The 19,322-nt window shown below is 37.5% G+C and overlaps 1 long non-coding RNA gene across 5 annotated transcripts; it reads right to left on the reverse strand.

Annotated features, from left to right (window-relative positions):
• Positions 1–880: 880 nt before the first annotated feature.
• On the reverse strand, positions 881–18,109 carry LOC108614762 (uncharacterized). 5 transcript variants are annotated; one of them, XR_016269595.1, is made up of 6 exons: positions 15,768–18,109; positions 15,613–15,719; positions 15,375–15,542; positions 7,376–7,804; positions 1,283–1,374; positions 881–1,169 (listed from the first exon to the last, which is right to left on the reverse strand). It is a non-coding gene; the product is annotated as an uncharacterized LOC108614762 (long non-coding RNA). The 5 variants fall into 5 exon arrangements; XR_016269591.1 differs by lacking the exon at positions 7,376–7,804 and having other exon boundaries at positions 15,370–15,542; positions 15,768–18,047; XR_016269593.1 differs by lacking the exon at positions 7,376–7,804 and having other exon boundaries at positions 15,768–18,045.
• Positions 18,110–19,322: the final 1,213 nt, after the last annotated feature.

The following is a 19,322-nucleotide window of genomic DNA, read 5'->3' on the forward strand; positions in this document are numbered from 1 at the left end:
TGTTATTTGTTATATTTTTGGCACTGTTTATTTATATAGCAAACGTTGCTATATTCATTGTCTCCGGCTCAAAAGCCAAAAATAATATTTATGCATCAGCAGCAGCAGCAGCAAATCTAGAGCCCTGCGGCCAGTCTCTTCAGCAATTCAAGAGGTCTCTTAAGATCCCCGACTCACCATAGTCGATTAGTCGTGATCATGTCTGCTTGGCTGGCTCACAATGGAAGTTTTAGCTCTGGAAATGAGACCAGAAACCATTTAATACTTGGTCTAATTTCGTTAGACCCATGGAAAAGTACAAAAATAAAAGTTTCCAAGTTTCCAGACCATTAGTCGTCATTATTTACCTTTCGGATCTCGCATAGCGTTAAACATATTTAGATCTCTTAACACCTGATAAGATTTAATTATGATATCGAGCTACTCACGCATAGGTGTCTATTCATATTGGGGCATTATTTGTTACCTATTTTTAACCTAGCTCAACTTGTTTGGTTCGTTTCCTTGGAAATTACAATTTATTTTTGGATTTTGTTTCTATATTTAACCACTTAAGCGCTTCAATGACATTTAAAGTCATCGGCTAATGCTCATTATGCAGGCCTAATTACAATGATCGATCATTATCGATAGAAAGGCGTACGTAATCAAGTGATAAGTTCTTCGTTAACGTCATCAAGTGTGAAGGAAATGCCATTCGCCAAAATGACATCAGATATAAAAATTGATTCAGCTTTGATATGAAGGTTGATTGGATGAGAACTATAAAACTATAATCTAACTTGAATGCTTAGATACAGTTTTTATGTTCGTAATATAAAAGAAAGATAATGGGAATATTCAAAATATAAATAAATAAAAAAAAAAAATACTAACAAAATTTATGTTTGCATTAAATTTATTAAAAAGTTAGTAAAAATTTAACTAAAAATAAATATAACTGAAAACAAAATAGTAATAAAAAGGAATATTTTTAAAAATGCAAACAAAAAATTATAAAATCAATAAATGAAAAAATCATCAAATAAAAAATTGAACTAAAGAACACTATTTAAACTAAATTATAGTAGACTAAAAATAAATACAAAATTAAATTAAATTAAATAAATCTCGTAAATTTTGTAGACATCACTTTGAGCAGGGTATCTCCTAGTCGAGTGCTTGGACACCTGCGCAATCAAAAGAACAAATGCTTTTATTGTGTAAATGAGATTGCGTCAATCAGCAATTGATTCTTGTTCCAAGAAATATGCAGCTGGCTTTAATATTTAAATCAAATTACCTTATATATAGTAGGGGGTCCATACCACAACAGTCAAGTTGCAACGGAAATTCCTTTTAAAAATCACATCAGCACAGCCGTCTCGTGCAGTGCTATAATTATAATATACGTGGAAATTAATTGTGGAATGCGTAACAATATCCATGTCTATATATATATATATGAATTTTATGAAGTACATGTGCATCAGGAAATGAGTCGAGCCCCTGAGAAATTTCGCAACATGCCATACAATCGGTCATCAGATCTTATCTAAAAACTAAGTAGGCAACTCGACGCATTTAATACAATTAATAGAACTATATGTACATATAAAGACATACATACACATACATATACATATATATAGCTCGTATGCATGCATCGTATGATGTCCAGAAGTTCCGGCACGCCGGCTGACGTCAAAGTAAAAATATTCTAATCGAAAGTTGCGCTGACCCATATAGAGATATTTGCTATACTTACTAGCCCTGGCTAAGGGCCAAGGCGGGGTAGAAACAGCAGCACGGCGGCAGCAGCAGCAGCGGCGGCGACGGCGGCAGTAGCTACTGCTAGGTTGACTAAAAAGCTGATAACAGAGAACCCATGCCTGATGATAACCAAAAAAACACGTACTCCTACAGCTCGACAGTGAGTGTTTGTGTTAGTCAAAGCAAAGAACGCAGAACGCAGAAAGCAGAAAGAAGAACGCAGAACGAAGAACGCAGAACGAAGGCAAAGTCAAAGGCAAAGGCGTCTACGTGCGCTGCATTATTTCACCATGCGATCCAAGTCTTTGCACATGTGTAAATATGTATATGCGCATATATATGTGTATATATGTACATAGTTTTGATAAGACGCCCGCTCGTTATGACTGATTGTCTGGCCCGGTCTGAGGCTGCTTATCAACCCCATAGAGGCATCGTCATCGATGTGGAAGCAACGGCCACGGCTCGTGTATCAGGTGCCAAAGTACATTAACGACGTCATTTATGGCGCAAAACGTTGACGCAATCAAAGAAATTTCACCTCCACATTTTTCATATTAACGAAATTGGCTAAAAATTCCGGGGATAACTAAATAGATGAGCCGCATGACTCAACCATTCACTGCGAACAGCGTTTCATCAGAAATCTGCGTTTAAATTCATTTGTGAATGTCACTTCAGGATTTTATACTATAATAGTAATCACAAACAATCGGCTGAGTCACGGCCTCGTCACAGGGAAATGTGTCTTAAATAAGTAGTTCGCGCTGAACTTTAAACAGATTCAATTCTAATTGATGCCTGTCAGCAATGGAACTATGCACTCTACAGTGAATCATGGCAACAAGTTGATCCAATGCAGTTTGCATAAAAAAGTACGAATAGCTTAAGTGATCCAGCTAAACAGGAACTACAGAGAAAGAGTGAGAGTTAGAGCGAGAGGGAGCGAATTATTTACATCTCTGAATATGTCTAGCTAACAGATTAGCTCGATTCGCATTTAATTTATAATTTATTCAAGCACACTAAATCAGCAAATAAATTTGGCATAGGTAGACAAAAAAAAAACAATGAAAACAAATTAATTTTTGTCAAAATGTGGCGCCATTTGTCAATGGAATTCTAACTCAAATTAATTCGAAACTTAGCTTGAGGTTTTCGTCTGGCTAAACATTCAAAAAGTTAGACCGCAGCATCAAAGCTTAGAAACCACATTAAGTGCGCTAGACGCTGACTGGAAATTCCCATAATGAAAAGAAAGCCAAATACAACAACAACAACAACAACAACAAAAGCAACAGCAAACAGCAACAAGCATAAATAGCTAAATTTGTTTTTGTACTTCGGCTAGACGGCAGACGCGTCTCGCGCGTGTGCAAAAAACAATAACAACAAAGAGTTAAAAGCTAAAGATTATAAAACGAGAAAGACTTAAACTAGCCATGCAAGACGAACTTTAGATGCTCTGTTGGATGCAGCTTTATAAGAGTTGATGAAGATCATTTTTAGCTTGTCTTAAGAGCAGTTCAATTGGAAGAAGCTCTGAGATATCAGAAAAGTTAAGACTGAAAAAAAAAAAAAAAAAACAAAAAGTCGATTTTTTCCAAACATTTTTGCTGTTATAGAATAACTAGTTATTATATTATTTTCTTTAAACTGTCTACAAAACTATTGACTATTGAATTTAATGAAAATGAAAAAAATCTATATACGTATCTCTCAATTTTAAAGATTGGCTGCACTTAAACATCTCAGCTATAATCTTCTGCTCAACGGGTGTTCGGTAAATCAGGAAAAGACTTCGAACCACGAGTATGATGAAACCTTCTAGAATCTTTGCTAATTCATGATGCTAAGTAAAGGCTACTCTTTCGTAATCTAATGCTTCAGTTAAAGAGACTTTGGACACTGTGTGTGGGGAGCGTGGTTGGACTCATAATTTAATAATAAAAATGATTTTTGCTCAGACTAGAATTACATTACAGAGTGATTCACAATAGAGATATACAATATATAGAAATGCCCACTGACACATTTGCTGCACAAAAAGACGAGCCTACGCAAAATCGTATGACTGGACTGGACTCTAGAGCCACAATTAGACGCGCATGTCTACTCAAGCTGTGATATATACTAAATGAATTTGGATATGTCAGCTTTTAATGCCCGGCACACTTTACGATCAATATATAATACCCTGCATAGTGTATAAAATGGAAGGTAGCAATAAGAAAAAAAAAAGAGAAAAGAAAATAAAATAAAGCCAACTGAGAGCACACGATGAATTGAACAAAAAAACAACAATAGCAACAACAACAAAACCAGTTAGCGTCAGCGACGGCGGGCGGCGGCAGAGCACTTTAAGCCACACACGCGCCATTGGGAGCAATTGGCAGCGCGTGAGCCGCCGGCAGCGCAGTCGGCGCTTTGGCTGTCGCGCCGCGTCGCGTAGCGTAGCGTCGGCGCTTTTGTCATAGATTGTCATTGTCCACGCGACTGCAGCAGCAGCTGAATTCACACGGCTCATTGTGGCTTTTTATATTCCGCGGAATTCGCGGCGACATTCCCAGCAAGCTCCATATATTATACACATAATAGTATTTGTATCTATTTGGCGTTAGCTATATGTATGTATGTATGTATGTATGTATGTAGATACAGTTGTACTTGACTCGATGGCAAATGTGTATTCTATTAGACATTATGCAAATGCTGAATGTAAATGCGAGTCACTAAACTAACCCAGCTACCGTTTTGACTCTTTTTGTTTTAGGATTCCATTTAGAATGTTCTCAAATATATATGAGACTTCTTCTCTCAAACTATGGGGAAATTAGTATAAATTTCTGCTCTTATACAAAATTGTTATACATATATATGTAGGTACCGCTACAAGGTCTTTTGAAATGTAAAAAGAACAACAGAAAGAGAGAGAGAGATTAGTTCTACTCTTTAAGCGATTTAGTAAAGTGGATCCGGGTTGAGATTGGAATTTGATTTGTGTATCGCATGAGACCTGTTGTATTTGGAGCTAGATGACGATTAGTATTATGGAAGCTAAGTGAATTAACTCTTTCATCTGGGTTTTCACTATAATCAAATCAAGTTTTAAGTAAGATTTTGCAATTATGTTTTATAAATTAAACTTTGTGATATGTAAAGGTTGTTCCCAGTCGGTGTGAACTGTACTTAAAGTAGATGTCAGTCCAGCTATAAAAAGTTTATGAATGTAACATAAAACTTCTATATATCGAAATCTCCTCATTTAAATAGGCTCTCTATATAATCTTTAGCCAATCTCTAGTGTCTGGTTATATAAGCTTATCTTATATCAGTCAAATAATGAAAGATTAAAATATATCCTATCCCAAATCCTTTGCTACGAACGTAAGCCAGTCCTCTATAGCCAATCTCCACTGTATTTCAAGCAAATACCGCACGACTGTCACGCTGGGCTCCAATTTGACGCTAACGTTCTGTCAATTAGTGCAGCATGTGGCTCGCGTGGGTGTCTGATTGATGTTGGAGTCAAAGCTACCGCCAATCGACCTTCCCGCCGCCACTCCGTCCGTCCGGCAACAGGTGTCCGTGTTGCTATTTGCACACGCTCTGATTAGGGTTTCCCCCCGTGCAAACAACAGGCAGTTCTCTGATAAAAAGCCTCATAAATCAAACTAAATACAATATATTTACGTTGGATATAGAGACACATGTAGCAGTGTGTCGATGTGTAAGTGTGTGTGTGTGTGTGTGTTCTATTTTATATACCCCAATGTATCAAAGCTAGAGATGAGTTTCGGTTAGAATACGCTACAATAAAAATAAATGCAAAAAAAAAAAAAAATAGGGAAAAAAATAAAATAAAATTTGCTGAAGACTTAAATCGTGGCACGTTTTGGTCATTACGATTCATTACCCATCCCAAGTTATTGGCCATTTTTTATTGCTGTCAGTGTTGAAGGTGTTGTCTTTGTTGTGTCCACTCACACACACACACACACACACACATGCACAAAACGCAGCACGTTCTTGCGCAAACATTGCAGTGCAAAAAACGTAAACAAAAGCAAATTTTTTCAAAATATCAACTGTTCAATTTTTCGATATTTTTTTTTTTATTTATATTTATTTATTTTTTTTTTATTTAGGTTCGCTTGCGTAACCCACATACTTCTGTTCCTTACCCCATCCCTCTTAAATGTTATAACATGCAGATTCAGTTGACTTTCTTACATAAGCATAAGACTGTGTCACGCTGTTCTAAATATGTTTCATTTACACTTTTTTTTTTTACGTAAAGAATTTATTGAACCCGTCATGCGACTGGAAATATGAAGCGACTTTTTCAGTTGGGGATAACCGTATAATGACGAATTTGAAAGCACTTACCATGCTTTCAGGGGCCTGTCAATATAGGGGATTAAACAGGTGCCAACAAATGATTTATAAAATTAAATTCTAAATAGTACTTTGAGTGGCATTAGTATTACTATTAGTCATCAGTCGTATAAATAATTTAAGTATGACTGCTAGTAGTAGCACATCTCTTGGCAATAGTATAAATTTTAATATTAGTATTAATATTCACATTGTTATTAACTAGTCATTAGCAACGTAAGTTGTATGCTCATTTCTATGAGTATTAGTATTATAATTAGTATAAGTATTGCTACGGGTATTCATATGCATGTGAGCCTTATATTGTAATTAGATTAGTATTTTTTCAAGCATCAGTATTGGTATCAGCATTATTGTTCTTATTAGAATTAAAATTGGCATTAGAATGCATCTATGATATTATCAATAGTATTTTTAGTAAGGTATTATTTTCATTATTATTATAATTAGTATGAATATTGGATTAAATATCATTAACATTATGAGTAGTATTGTATGACTACTAATTGGTATAAATATTATTATTTATTATTATTATTATTATTATTATTATTATTATTATTACTACTATTATTATTATTATTATTATTATTATTATTATTATTATTATTATTAGTATATTAGTATATACATTAGAATTGCCATTTTGAGCAATCAACATGTCAATTAAATTTTAATGAATTATTTCCTAACTTGTTTTCAATCTAATTGTTATTGCTTTCATTAGCTGCCTCATGCTGCATTGTGGCTTGAGTAGTTTCCAGTATTTTCGTTTTCGTTTTAGCCCGAGCCGACGTAGGGCATATTCATTGGGATCGATAACTGCTTCACACACGCAAAAGTTTTTTTTTGAGCGAAATTGCAGACTGTCAACTTATGCGCAATGCGGGATTCAAAGTCAATGCAACGCTTACATAACTCACTCACACAGACGCACACACACACGAGCACACACACACACGTTCACGTGTGCGAAACACTATTCGAACTTACGTAAATGGAGGCGCGAAAGACGATAAACAGCAGTGCAAGAAAAAAGAAAACCGAGCAGGAAAAAGAAATTTCACAACAACTGACACGCGCTCAGAATTGATTGGAAATTAGTTATAAATAAAAACTCTTAAATTATTTATAAAAGAGCCAGCAATTGCAGATTGTCCAATTAACATTGTGTTTATTCGGCATCTACATACATATGTTCATATATATGTATGTCTATACATACATGTGCATGTGTGAGGCTGAGCAAAAGTCAATAGCGAAGCGTCTGCGGCGGGGGCGGCGACTGAGAAGTCGTTCACAGATTGAACGGCACGTGCCGCGGTCAGCGTCAGCGCCAATATGGGTAGCCAATAGTAAACAGCGAACAACAACAACAACAACAATAACAACAATTGTGACTTATTTGCAAAACAGGGCGACGTGCAGTTGATCGCGAAAACGCAACTCAACGTCTCGTTGCTTTTTGCTTTGCCTTGCCTCGATCGATCGACGGATTTGTGTGTGGCTCGTTGGCTTCTGCTTGGATTCCGGCTGGCCCCCGGGGGTTAATGGAGCATAATGGCGTGCTTAATTAGAATGTACGAATGTAGCCACAAAGCGAGCGCCGTTCAACAATAACATCAACACAAAAGAAGAAGAACAAATTCAAATACTGAAAACAAAAAGGAAGAAAAGAAAAGAAATGAAAAGAGAATAAAAATAATCAGCGCCCAGTGGCAGTGCGCCTATATATTAGAAACAGCTCGCATACCAAGAAATTTTGGATGGTAAACTCAAGTGAGAATCATATGAACATGTGATGGCAGTGTCCAACATAACTAGGTAACTTTCTATATATAGAATAGTTTGTTGTTTTGCCGGTTGAGTGCGAGAGTGGGTTTCGATAGTGGGGTACGATAGTGGGTGATCAATAGATTGATCGACTAATCGATTGAACGAAATGACTGCCGATTACTGAATTACTGATAGTATGTGACTGACGAGTTGACGACTTGACTGACTGACTGACTGACTGACGCAGTGATGGACTGCTGGTCTGACTGACTAAATGAATGGACTGCCTGATTGATTAACTGATTGAACTGTGAACCGGCTAAATGGTGGATTGATGAACCGATGACTGAATGATGCACTGACTGAATAATGAACTGATGGATTGATAATCGGATTGTGGAACTGATTGCTTGACTGCTTGAGCAATAGAACGACTGAAGTACGTATGTGTTAAATGATTGACCAATTGACTGATTGAAGAACTGACTGTCTGATTGACTAATCGATGAATGGAGTGAGCAATTAATATGATAGTCTGAGTGAACGATAAACTGACTGATAGACTGACAGAAGAACTGATAATCTGCAAGAAAAGTCCAATTAAAGAAAAAATTTCATGCACATTCTATTAAAATGATTTTGTTTGCAATGGAAAGTAAATTACCTCCATACATACATTATAATCTAATCGAGTATTATGTATTGGTGAATAATTTCAAGCACTTAGGAATTGAAACATAAAGTCAAACAGCATATTTTAATCGGCTTTAATTTCCTATTTTGATAAATATCTTTAAAACTCATCTAGAGTTAGTTTTTATGCCATTGTTTTTTGGCAAAGGAGGGGAGTGAAAAAACATTTAAAAGTATTCATTAGTTTGGATTTAGTTGATATAGAGATAACTCTATCATCGGCAGTGCAATTATTGTCAAGTTCCCATTTGGCAGTCTCTTAATTCTCTTTATATTCTGGTATTAATTTCTACTTGTTTTGTTGTCTAGTGTATTCAAAGTGTAAATATGCTTTTCATTGCTGAGGCATTTGCTGTGGCATTGGGTGAGCCATGCAAAAAGTACATCCTATAGGCAGTTGATGGGTCTCTGGCCCCAAACACAGGCCCATTCCCGTGCCCCTGTCCAGCGTCTAGAGTGTCGAACGTTGGGGCTTTGCTGACGCACGAGATGATTATCAAACGGGGCGACAGAGGCGCGCCTGCAATCAGCGGGCAACACGAGGAGCTGTAGTGGCAATTGAGCATGTTGCTCGTGCTGCCCGCTCGTGCCGATTGTGACGGTCAGTCCGGCAGTCCGTCAATCAGTCAATGAGTCAATCAGTCAGTTGGTGATTCGAGATTCGTTAAAGTAATCATTATTAACAGCTTTAGCTGTTCGATTGTCTCTGTGTATGCATGTGTGTGAGTGTGTGTATCTGTGTGTGCTCGTGTGTGCATGTGCCGGGCCAGACGCGGCTTATTTTAGCCAAAGGTCAAGCGCAGCATCGATAGAAACCCATCAAAATCCAAAAATACAACTCACATTCACAGCACACCATAAATCAAAGCGTCTGCGCATTTCAACGGCTGCTTTTTATACGAATTGACAGCAGAGTATATTGGTTTTGTGCAATGTTTAGATTGCTAGACGATCGATCTGTCTGCTGGCTGAATGTGAAACGTGAATTGAAGCAGGAGGCTTGGAACTAAGGCTATCGCATGAAAGTTATAGACTAGAGACTAGAGACGAGAGACTAGAAACTAGAGACTAGAGACTAGAGACTAGAGGCTAGAGGCTAGAAACTAGAGACTAGAGACTAGAGACTAGAGACTAGAGACTAGAGACTAGAGACTAGAGACTAGAGACTAGAGACTAGAGACTAGAAACTAAAAACTAGAGACTAGAGACTGCAAACCTAAAGACTTATATAAGGTTCACCCATATTTAATTTAGTATAAACGAGTATTTCACAGTCAGTTGAGTCTAACTTCTGTTTGCTTAATGGTTTTTTCTTTCATAATTATTTATTAGTGTATTTTTTATAAGTCGCTGTTAAAATGTCGCCGCCGCCGTCGGGCCCCCCAGGGTCTGAAACGGAACGGCGGCTGCATTCACTTACTTCAAGAAATTTTCAACAGCTGGAAAAGCATTTCCGTTTAGCAGGAATAACAATTCGCATGAATCCATTGTTGGCTTGAGACTGATCAGTGCACTAACTGGTTCCGGACAGCTGTTTGTTCTATATTTATCTGACTAAGCCCCATGCGGCAAGTGTAGAGTAACCCAGTCGTATTCTCGGAATAATAATAAACTTATCTCAGCTCTATGGCAATGGGCTGCAGTCGAAAGCACTCGGGCCTCGAGCTTTGTCACCCCAACTTCCTATGCCGCGAGATGTCCGACCGCTAGACGCAAGGGTCAACTTCCCTATTTACCCATTAGCTACTTATCAGCGCCTGGTACTCTATGCGGAAGCATTCAGCTTGAACGACGTACAGTGAAGCGTGGGCACTTGAAATTTCTATTTGATTTGAAACGGAATAAGTTTGGCTTCTGGAATATTCTAAGATTGATGTTCAGCTGTTCTATACTAAATCTCTAGTAAAAGCATTTGATGTGAATCATATGCTAATATTAAGAATGAATATTTCATTAGCTTGTCTGACTGTTTGCCTCACTGTGCAGCACCTTACAATAGCGGAACCTAGCCTCGCAAGGTTATGGGTCTGACATTTTGGCACTGGGCCAGTCTGAACCCCAAAGCGCTTATGCCGTGTGCTCTATTAAGGTCAACATGTCAATTTCATTGCGATAAGGCGTTAAAGTGTTCAAGTGTGTGTGTATGTGTGTGTGTGTGTGTATGTGTGTGTGTGTGTGTTTTTTTTTTTTTCGCAGCTCTGAAAATTTGTGTTTGGTTATTATTGGGCGCTATTAGGTATATATGTGGGCACGACACACGGATCTTTATGGGCAGCGCCTGGTCAATGATCAGACTGAGTAGTTTGTTTACCTAGACGCCGTGCTGTTTCAGATGTGATTAGATTAAGTCGCATTTTACTACTATGATTGATGGTTTATTTTTAGCTAATTTGGATTATTAATATTTTATATTGCGGCTCGCTAATCAACACAATTGTGGGCCTCTGGCAGTTTTCCGTTCCTATATATCAATTATTATTTATTTTATTGGCATACATATACATAATTGAACTTTGGGCTCTAGCGGGCTTCTGCTGTCCAAGTTGATTCTTTGAGGGGTTTATCATCTAGCTGAGTGGTATACCAGCTACTTGGCTACTTATTGATAGGAAATTAATGATAACGGTTACTACGCTGCTACCTGACAGTTTGTCGCCTTGTATACTGCGTCTTAGCGAAGGTCTAGTTAAGGTCTAAATGGGGTTTCATTTATCTCTTTGTGGAAGTGAGAAAAACAGGAAAAGATAGTTGGCACTCTGAGTCAATCATTTTGTGGAAGATTCTATGGAAAGTTAAGAGATTTGTTAGTAAACAACTTGTTTTTTCCTCATTAATGACTATCAATAATTAATAGCTAGCAATACCTGGAAGCTGAATTCTATAAGACAGGAATATTTCTGTCATCATTTCGGGGAACGATTCTTGTGGCTTATAAGAATAATTATGATAATTGTACAATGATAATGTAAACAGCAATTATAATAATGATGACGAAGACAATGGTAATGCTAATGAAAATATCGATAACAATAACAATGACAATGACTGTGATTATGAAGATTGACACTGAGAAAATCATAATAACAATAAATATGGCAATAACAATGGTAATGACAAATACCAATGATAATGATAATGTTAATGAAAATGACAATAACAGCGACACAATGCCAATGACTATGAAAATCACAATGCTTAATTGTTTACCCATCGATTCCTTCAGTATACCAAATGAAATTGAGATACATATATGTATGTGTAAATATTTTGAGATTTTTAAAGATATTCTCCGTTTCCTATATGGCTAACATGCATTCATATGTGCTATACCTGGAGATCATTTGCATTTTCTCACTCGTTAGCTCGTTAGAGTTGAGTGCTAAGCCAACAGTTGGTGCCATCGCTTGGTTATCTATCGCATTCATAGCCGAGCCCACTCGACCATAGCCCAAAGTCAATAACACTTGCGAAAATTGAGCACGATAAGCACGAGTGCCATAACAACAACAACAACAACTACAACAACGACAATTAAGTAGTACAACAAATCAAATAAAACGAAAAGTAGCAAAATGTGAATGCGTGACCGCCAACTCCTTCTTTCAGCTGAAATTTACCTAGCTGCCCCACCTGTTGCCTACCCACCCTAATCATAAGATTCAAAACTCGTGCTCATGATTATATGGCGACAGCGGAACGTAACGCTTATCAGCTAAGGGTTTGGGGGCGGGGGTGTTGATTATTGGTGTTGTTTTTTAGTTTTATCTAGCTGGGGCTTGACATTTTGCGTGTGCCATGACGAATGCTCGGCTACGGCAACAGTGGCTGCTATTCATACACCCACACACCAACACACACGCACACACATACACATGCGTTGTTGAAAAAATTTTCCATGAATTTGTTGTATATTTTTCGCCGCCTGTTGTTTGCAACATGTACAGTGTGTACACTGTACAACAGCGTTCGGGTTGCCTGTTTTTGCTTTTATCAATAATTATTCTGTTGTACTCGCTGCGAGTCAAGTGCTGTTGTTATTGTTGTTGTTGCTGTTTTGTGCTTATCAGCCAAAAGGGTGGGTGGGTTGCTTGCGGTGGGCGGGCGACAATCAGCTAGTCGTGTGACACAGACACAATCACGTAGGCCGTCGGAACGATCGTACGTAGTCGTAACCACGTATGTGTATGTGCGTGTGTGTGTGTGTGTGTGTGTTGGGGGCAAAGCTTGTGCCGTGCTCCATCTATAATTAGCTTAAGGCGCGAGGCAAATAAAAGTCACAGCAACAACAACAACAATAACAATTACAGCGATTGTAACAATTGCAGCGACAGCAAAAACAACAAAGGCAAGGCTATCATCATCGATCGATCGTTTGTCGTAAATCGTCTATCGTCTGCCGTCTGTTGCCAACCCAAATATTAACCATACCCTACCTAACTGTTCGATATACCCTACGCCAGCTAACTATAGCAATTGCCTTGCTAATTGATTGACGCAGCCAACTGGCTATCTATTGCAACTTATCGATGATGATGATATTGTCCAGGTGCACTAAATATGCCTAATATATATAGGTATAACTATATCTATATATATATCTCTGGCCATTTTGCTGGCAGCCATGCTTAAAGGCAGCGACAGAAATCAATGTGAAATTTAATGCAATTTTAATGCAGCGGCCATTATTCAACTTGCAAAATAATTAAACTTGCTGCAACAACAGCAGCAACCGCAGCAGCAACCGCAGCAGCAGCGACAGCAACAGCAGCTGCAACAGCTGTGGGGTGTTAACTTGCTTAACGTGCAACAAGTCGCTGGCAATTATGAGTTGCAAGGCGAGCTTTGAGCATTGCAAGCCAGGATGTAGGGCCAGGGCCTCGCTTTGATTCGCCATGAATGCAAATTGCAGCAACCTACAGCAGCAGCAACAGCAACAACCAGCGACAGCAACAGTCCAAGCAGCCTTTTGTAATTGAACAATTTGCTGCTGGACCAGGCAGCTGCTCATGCAACAAAAACAACAATAGCTGAAGCTGCTGCAGCATCAGCAATGGCGTCTTCAAGTACCGTGTCGCCTAAGCGAAAGTTTACTGTAGCTAAAGTTGCACAGTTTATGTAAAGTTGCATAGTTTTTATATTATAATAATAATGGTAGAAAAAATTATAAATTATAATAATTATAAATTAATAATTATAAATTAATTATTATATTATTAAATATTATTAGAAAAAATATTTGTAAATATTTTTATCTTACTTTATTTATTTATTGTATTTATTTACTTAGATTGTTATGTTGAATTTTTGTTAAATTTGTTGGGACTTTCCGCAATGCGACATGCAAAAGTGATTCAGAAACAATAACAAAACGAATTATAATACTTGGGCATCAAAGCCGGATCCTCCTTCTGATATAAAAAAAAAAAAAAATTCGTTCAGTTGGCCTAACGAGAATTGCATACAAATGTATTTGAGCTGCTGCACGATAAGAATTTAATTTTTTTTATGTGATGAATAAACAACTAAATGTTTGTTTTATAAATAAAAAGAGGTTTTTAAAAAATATTAAAATATTGTTTATAATTATTGTAAGTTAAATTTACATTCAATCTGATTTTTATTAAGTACTTAAGTAGATATATATACATATTTTTAAAAATTTAATTAATTTTTTTTTTTAAATATGTATGCAATATGTGAGTATATTTTATTTTGAAATGTTTATTCACACCTTTAAGTTTTCTTTATAGATCTGATGTATTTCTGTAAATATTCCATAACTTTATCCATATATTTTCTTTCTATAATTGCCTCAATTCGTTTGGTGACTTTGTGATTTAGCAACAAACACACCATTTTTAGTCTGTTTTGGTATCACTGTGCATCCACTTTCAGTTCCAGTGTCTGGGCCTGTTGTTTATTTAGGCCCAACCGGCTTCTTCCAGCAGCAGCAGCGGCAGCAGCAGCGGCAGCAGCAGCGGCAGCCGCACACGACGCTGACAACGACAAAGCAGGGCAAACAAAGGCGTTGGCCATAACAACTCAATACAAGGCAGTGGCCAGGCAAGCTGTGCGCGATTGGGATCGTTGTCAGACACAGGCCAGCCCCAACCCAGCCAGAGACAGAGACGGAGACAGAGAGACAACAGAGACAGGCACTGGCTGCTGTTGCTGTTGCAGTTGCAGTTGCAGTGACTCTGCCTCGGTCTCTGCCTCAGTTTCTGCCTCTGTCAGACTTATTTTCAGTGGCCATTTATGCAAATGGCCTTGATTTCCACGTAAGTCCACACGGCTGGCGATTAGGGCAGGTGTGAACTACTTTCCAACTACTGTCCCGACTGTTTACACAGCAGAGTTCACTAATTAGCTGCAATATCTAATGCAAAGGCGCGCCAGCCAGGCGTATGAGTAATATCTCACCTAGTCTCAAAGTCAATATTGACATATAGATATATATATATATATATATGTGGTATATCTATATATAGGGGTACGATTTGTGCCCAGGGGTCTCGAGCAGCGGTGCGTGTCAACGATGTCAGCGTCAACGACTCCTAAACAAGTGCGCTGCTCCGCTGTTTTGCAATAAGGCAAACAAGCAAGTGACTAGCAAATATTGACAAGATCGTGTGTGTGCGTGTGTGTGTGTGATAAAGACATGGCAGACGACAGGCAGCAGCTGAAACGTGCATCTGTATGTATGTGTGTGTGTATGTATGTATTTATATCAAATTAATAAAGTATCTGTACCTCACCTGGCGGCCTGGGCAACGCCTTCTTCTCTGCGCACTACGATATGCTGCTATTGACGTAAATGCTGTGCGCTTCTTTTACACGGGCATATTTTAAATGACGCGTGCTGTGCCGACAACACCACCGCCAGCACAACCGCCAGCACCACCGACGCCTGTTGCTATTCCTCTCTGATAAAAGTGTTTAACATTCATTAAGATTAATAAACGCAACGGCACGAAACGAGTTTCAAATACATACATACACATATACATATATATACATACATATATATATACATTTTGTTCCCTGTTCCTTCTCTCTACCGAACCTCTGACAAATATTTACACACAAATACGCTCGCTCTCCTAAAATATATATTATATTATATATTTTTAAAAATGCACGCGACATACCCCATAAAGCACAAAATTGTTGTTGTTGTCCACATTTGTACGGCCCAACTGGTTCTCGTCTCGATTTTAATATGCGCCAGACAAATTTCAGTGCGGGTTATTTATTTCGCTGCGAAAAGCAATTTTATGGAGTTTTCGGGCATTGAATACTTGCGAATATTTAGCATTAGTTGGTTAACTTCAAGTGAATTGAATGGGCTCTACATACATATGTATGGAGATGCATATATAACATATAGAGCGATCGCGAAGACTTTACGTGCTTCGCTTTTTTTATGCCTGAGTTTCTTATCTATTTACAGTTATTGATCTCATTTGGAAACTATATATGTATATATAGAAAACTATTTAATCAATTAGATTTTTGTTTTGCTGTTTATATAGTCAACTTTCCGCAGCAGAAGCAAAACAAATTCAGTTTACAGTTCTTATCAACTTCCTGACCCAAAATCTGATTCTCTAATTCCATTAACTCTGGTTCGCTTCGATTATATCTACCGAGTATTTGATATAGGTAAATTTAGACTGAAAATTCAAAACAAATTCTGTTTTTAGTTTACCAAAAACTTCCGGCCTTCAGCGTTGCTGTTTTGCTGGGATTTGGTTTGTAATCGCAAATGAATTGGAATCGGACAAAAAATACGGTTTCTAGAAGGTTCTCCATTGCTTGGGCTCGGACTGCGTTGATTAGGCCTATTCCTAGGCCTACGAGCAAATTCAAGTCAAAAAACAAAGGGAAAACTTTTCATCTTACTTCAATTTATTTATTCCATCTAAAGATCAAGTTCGCCAGCAATTGTAATATATATTTGTAGTTTCTATTATTTATCTCAATTCACATATCTAATATATCCTCTCTCTATTCATTCAATACTGATTCTGACATATATATACTTATCTAATTGTTTCTAATTCTAAATCTAATTTGATCAATAAAATTGTCGCGTACATTCCTTGAATTCTTTAACAACAATCATCATAATGATCGAAAATGTAGGCCAGTAACACCAAACTGAATGACGCAGGTAAACCCAACAACAACAACAACAAGAACTGCTAAGCGAATACAACAAGTATTTTGAGGCGCCAATGAATATTCATAAACACTCATCAAGTTTTTCATTTTGTTTTAAAATCACAACACATACATACATACATATACCATGTAGATTTATAAATGTATATGCTTTTCATATGTATTTGAATTGAATTTATTCCTCACTTTGAAGCGACAAATCGACGCCCTTCGCTTTACGTTTAGCGACTTAAAATATTGTATGGTATTTATCATAAATATGTAAATGAAACTAGTAAAAGCGATGTAAGAGCGATCTTATCAACTACATGATACTTGCTCAGGGCTCAAAAGAGAGCATGATTGATTACAAATATTATACCTAAAGTTTCATATACTACCTAGATGAAAGGTAGTCGATCCTCGCTCTGAAAACTACGATAGACTCTATCTTTACTGATCTGCCACGCCTTTAGTGGGCTTATCGAAGAAAATTGGGTTATATTATCCGAAGAGTTCACACACGATTACATATATATTCCATATCAAGAGTCTAGCTTCAATAGAGACGATCAAACAGTCTGCAAAACCGATATGCTCTCATTTCTAGCGCACTAGCAAGTATATAGAATAGTAATCAATTTGTGTAATATCATAAATATTTATAAGGGTATTAAGGTAGTAAAATGCTAGATAGTTTATAGAAGTACTCTTCCAGTCCGGCCGTTGATCACCTGGCTAAACGGGCTGCCAGACAGGCGACTTAAAATCCCGAGACTTTTTTGTTGTTGTTGCTTTGTTTTCGCGAATTCCGTTTCAATTCTTTTGGATGAACCATTTTGGTTTGACGTCAATGGCATTATAAAAACAAATACAACCAGACTATATAATAGATAAACTGGTTCTGGTTCTATTCAACTCAATCCTAGTTCAGGTTCCAGACCTTAGTTAAGAGATCTGTGAGATCTGTTGATCGGCAGCTAATGAGGAATGAGAATCGTGACACTGTTTACAGCACGAACTGTTGCATCTACAACTACAACTATTTTCTCGGATGGGGGGCAATCGGTCCATGTGACTAGATGCGACTATGCGAACTATATATATATATATAAATAAATATATATATATACACAGTGTATCGCACTTGTTTGCTTGATTTGATTGCTCTGGCGACGCGATTTCTGTCAGCGTTTCGTTTGGGTAAATTTCCATAGCGTCAAAAATTTTATTTGTTTGTTTGTTGGTTCGTTTGCAGGCACTGTTCATATGTATATAGTTCTGAATATACGTGCAGGCGCACTTGATGTGCTAGAGACTCTGTGAGATAGACCTATCTGTGCGACAACGAAACCTAGTTACTCTCCATGTGTCAAATAGAGCTCGGAAATATGTAAGCGAAATTGCTGAAAGCGAAATTTCAACAAAGCTCGGTTAGTTGCGATTATCCTCAGGCAATGTTGGTTCTAGATTAGCTAGATGGCATTAAACTATATTTAAATCTCATTTATTAATAGTCATTATTTAGCTTGCAAACTGAAAGCTTTGTCTTAACAGAAGGATAAATATTATTATTATGGAGATACGAGCAGCATTTGCCATAATATTTATATTTGTATTTGTCTTCATACTAATTTTATAGAAAACAGCCCGATATGTGCTATAATATTCATATTTATATTAGTAATATAGTGCTAATATTATAGTTCAACTGTATTTGCTATAATATTCATATTTATCCTCAAGCTAAGCTCAACAACAACAATAACTTCTTGGTTCATTCGAAGATCTTGGCATATTTAAGTTAAGTTCCTTGTTAATTGGCGATGGTTTTTTCTTCATAAGACTTATCCTTTCCTCTGCTTTCAATGTTCTGTATAATATTCTCTGAGTCCTTAATTTCAACATATATATTTTTCATCATGGGAAACGTTTGATATATTCTTGAATTATCATTTTTAAGACTTTTCGTTTATTCTCTCAGCCTTATATTATCTTTCACAGCCTCAGCACAAGTTGCTTTGCAATTCCCTATAATAACGTTTCGCATATGTCCAACTTTTCCATGATTTTCTTCAACAATAGTATTATTATTGAAAGCAGCCTTCACCATTGCTTGGCTGTACTGCTGCTTGATTAGAGTAGAATTGGACCTTGTTATCAGGGCGTACGCCCGATCGCAAGTCCCAAAGCGAACGCGCTGCCTGATTGGTGGCTATAAAAAGCAAATTGTGATATTGCGCTAGTCGCTCGCTCGCTTATCACTAGCTCAACCTCAACTGATGATAGTATGTGGCAATGTGTGCGTGTGTGCGAGTGTGTGTGTGTGTGCGTGTGCGTGTGGCTGTGCTCATACGAATTATGTTATTGTCACGCGACCTTCGTCTGTGCTGGCTTCACGTGCTGCCGTTTGCCACACGATCTGCGCGTGATCCGCAAAGTCGGCCGAGCTCCACTAAAAATGTGCATTGTGGTTGGCTTGGCTGGTTGAGTGTTTGATAAAGGCAATTTGTGAACGCTGATTATAAATTCAGTTTATT

This window comes from Drosophila arizonae, chromosome 4 (assembly GCF_054131065.1).
Source record: "Drosophila arizonae isolate 15081-1271.41 chromosome 4, UAZ_ARI_1.0, whole genome shotgun sequence".
NCBI classification, from domain to species: Eukaryota; Metazoa; Arthropoda; class Insecta; order Diptera; family Drosophilidae; genus Drosophila; species Drosophila arizonae.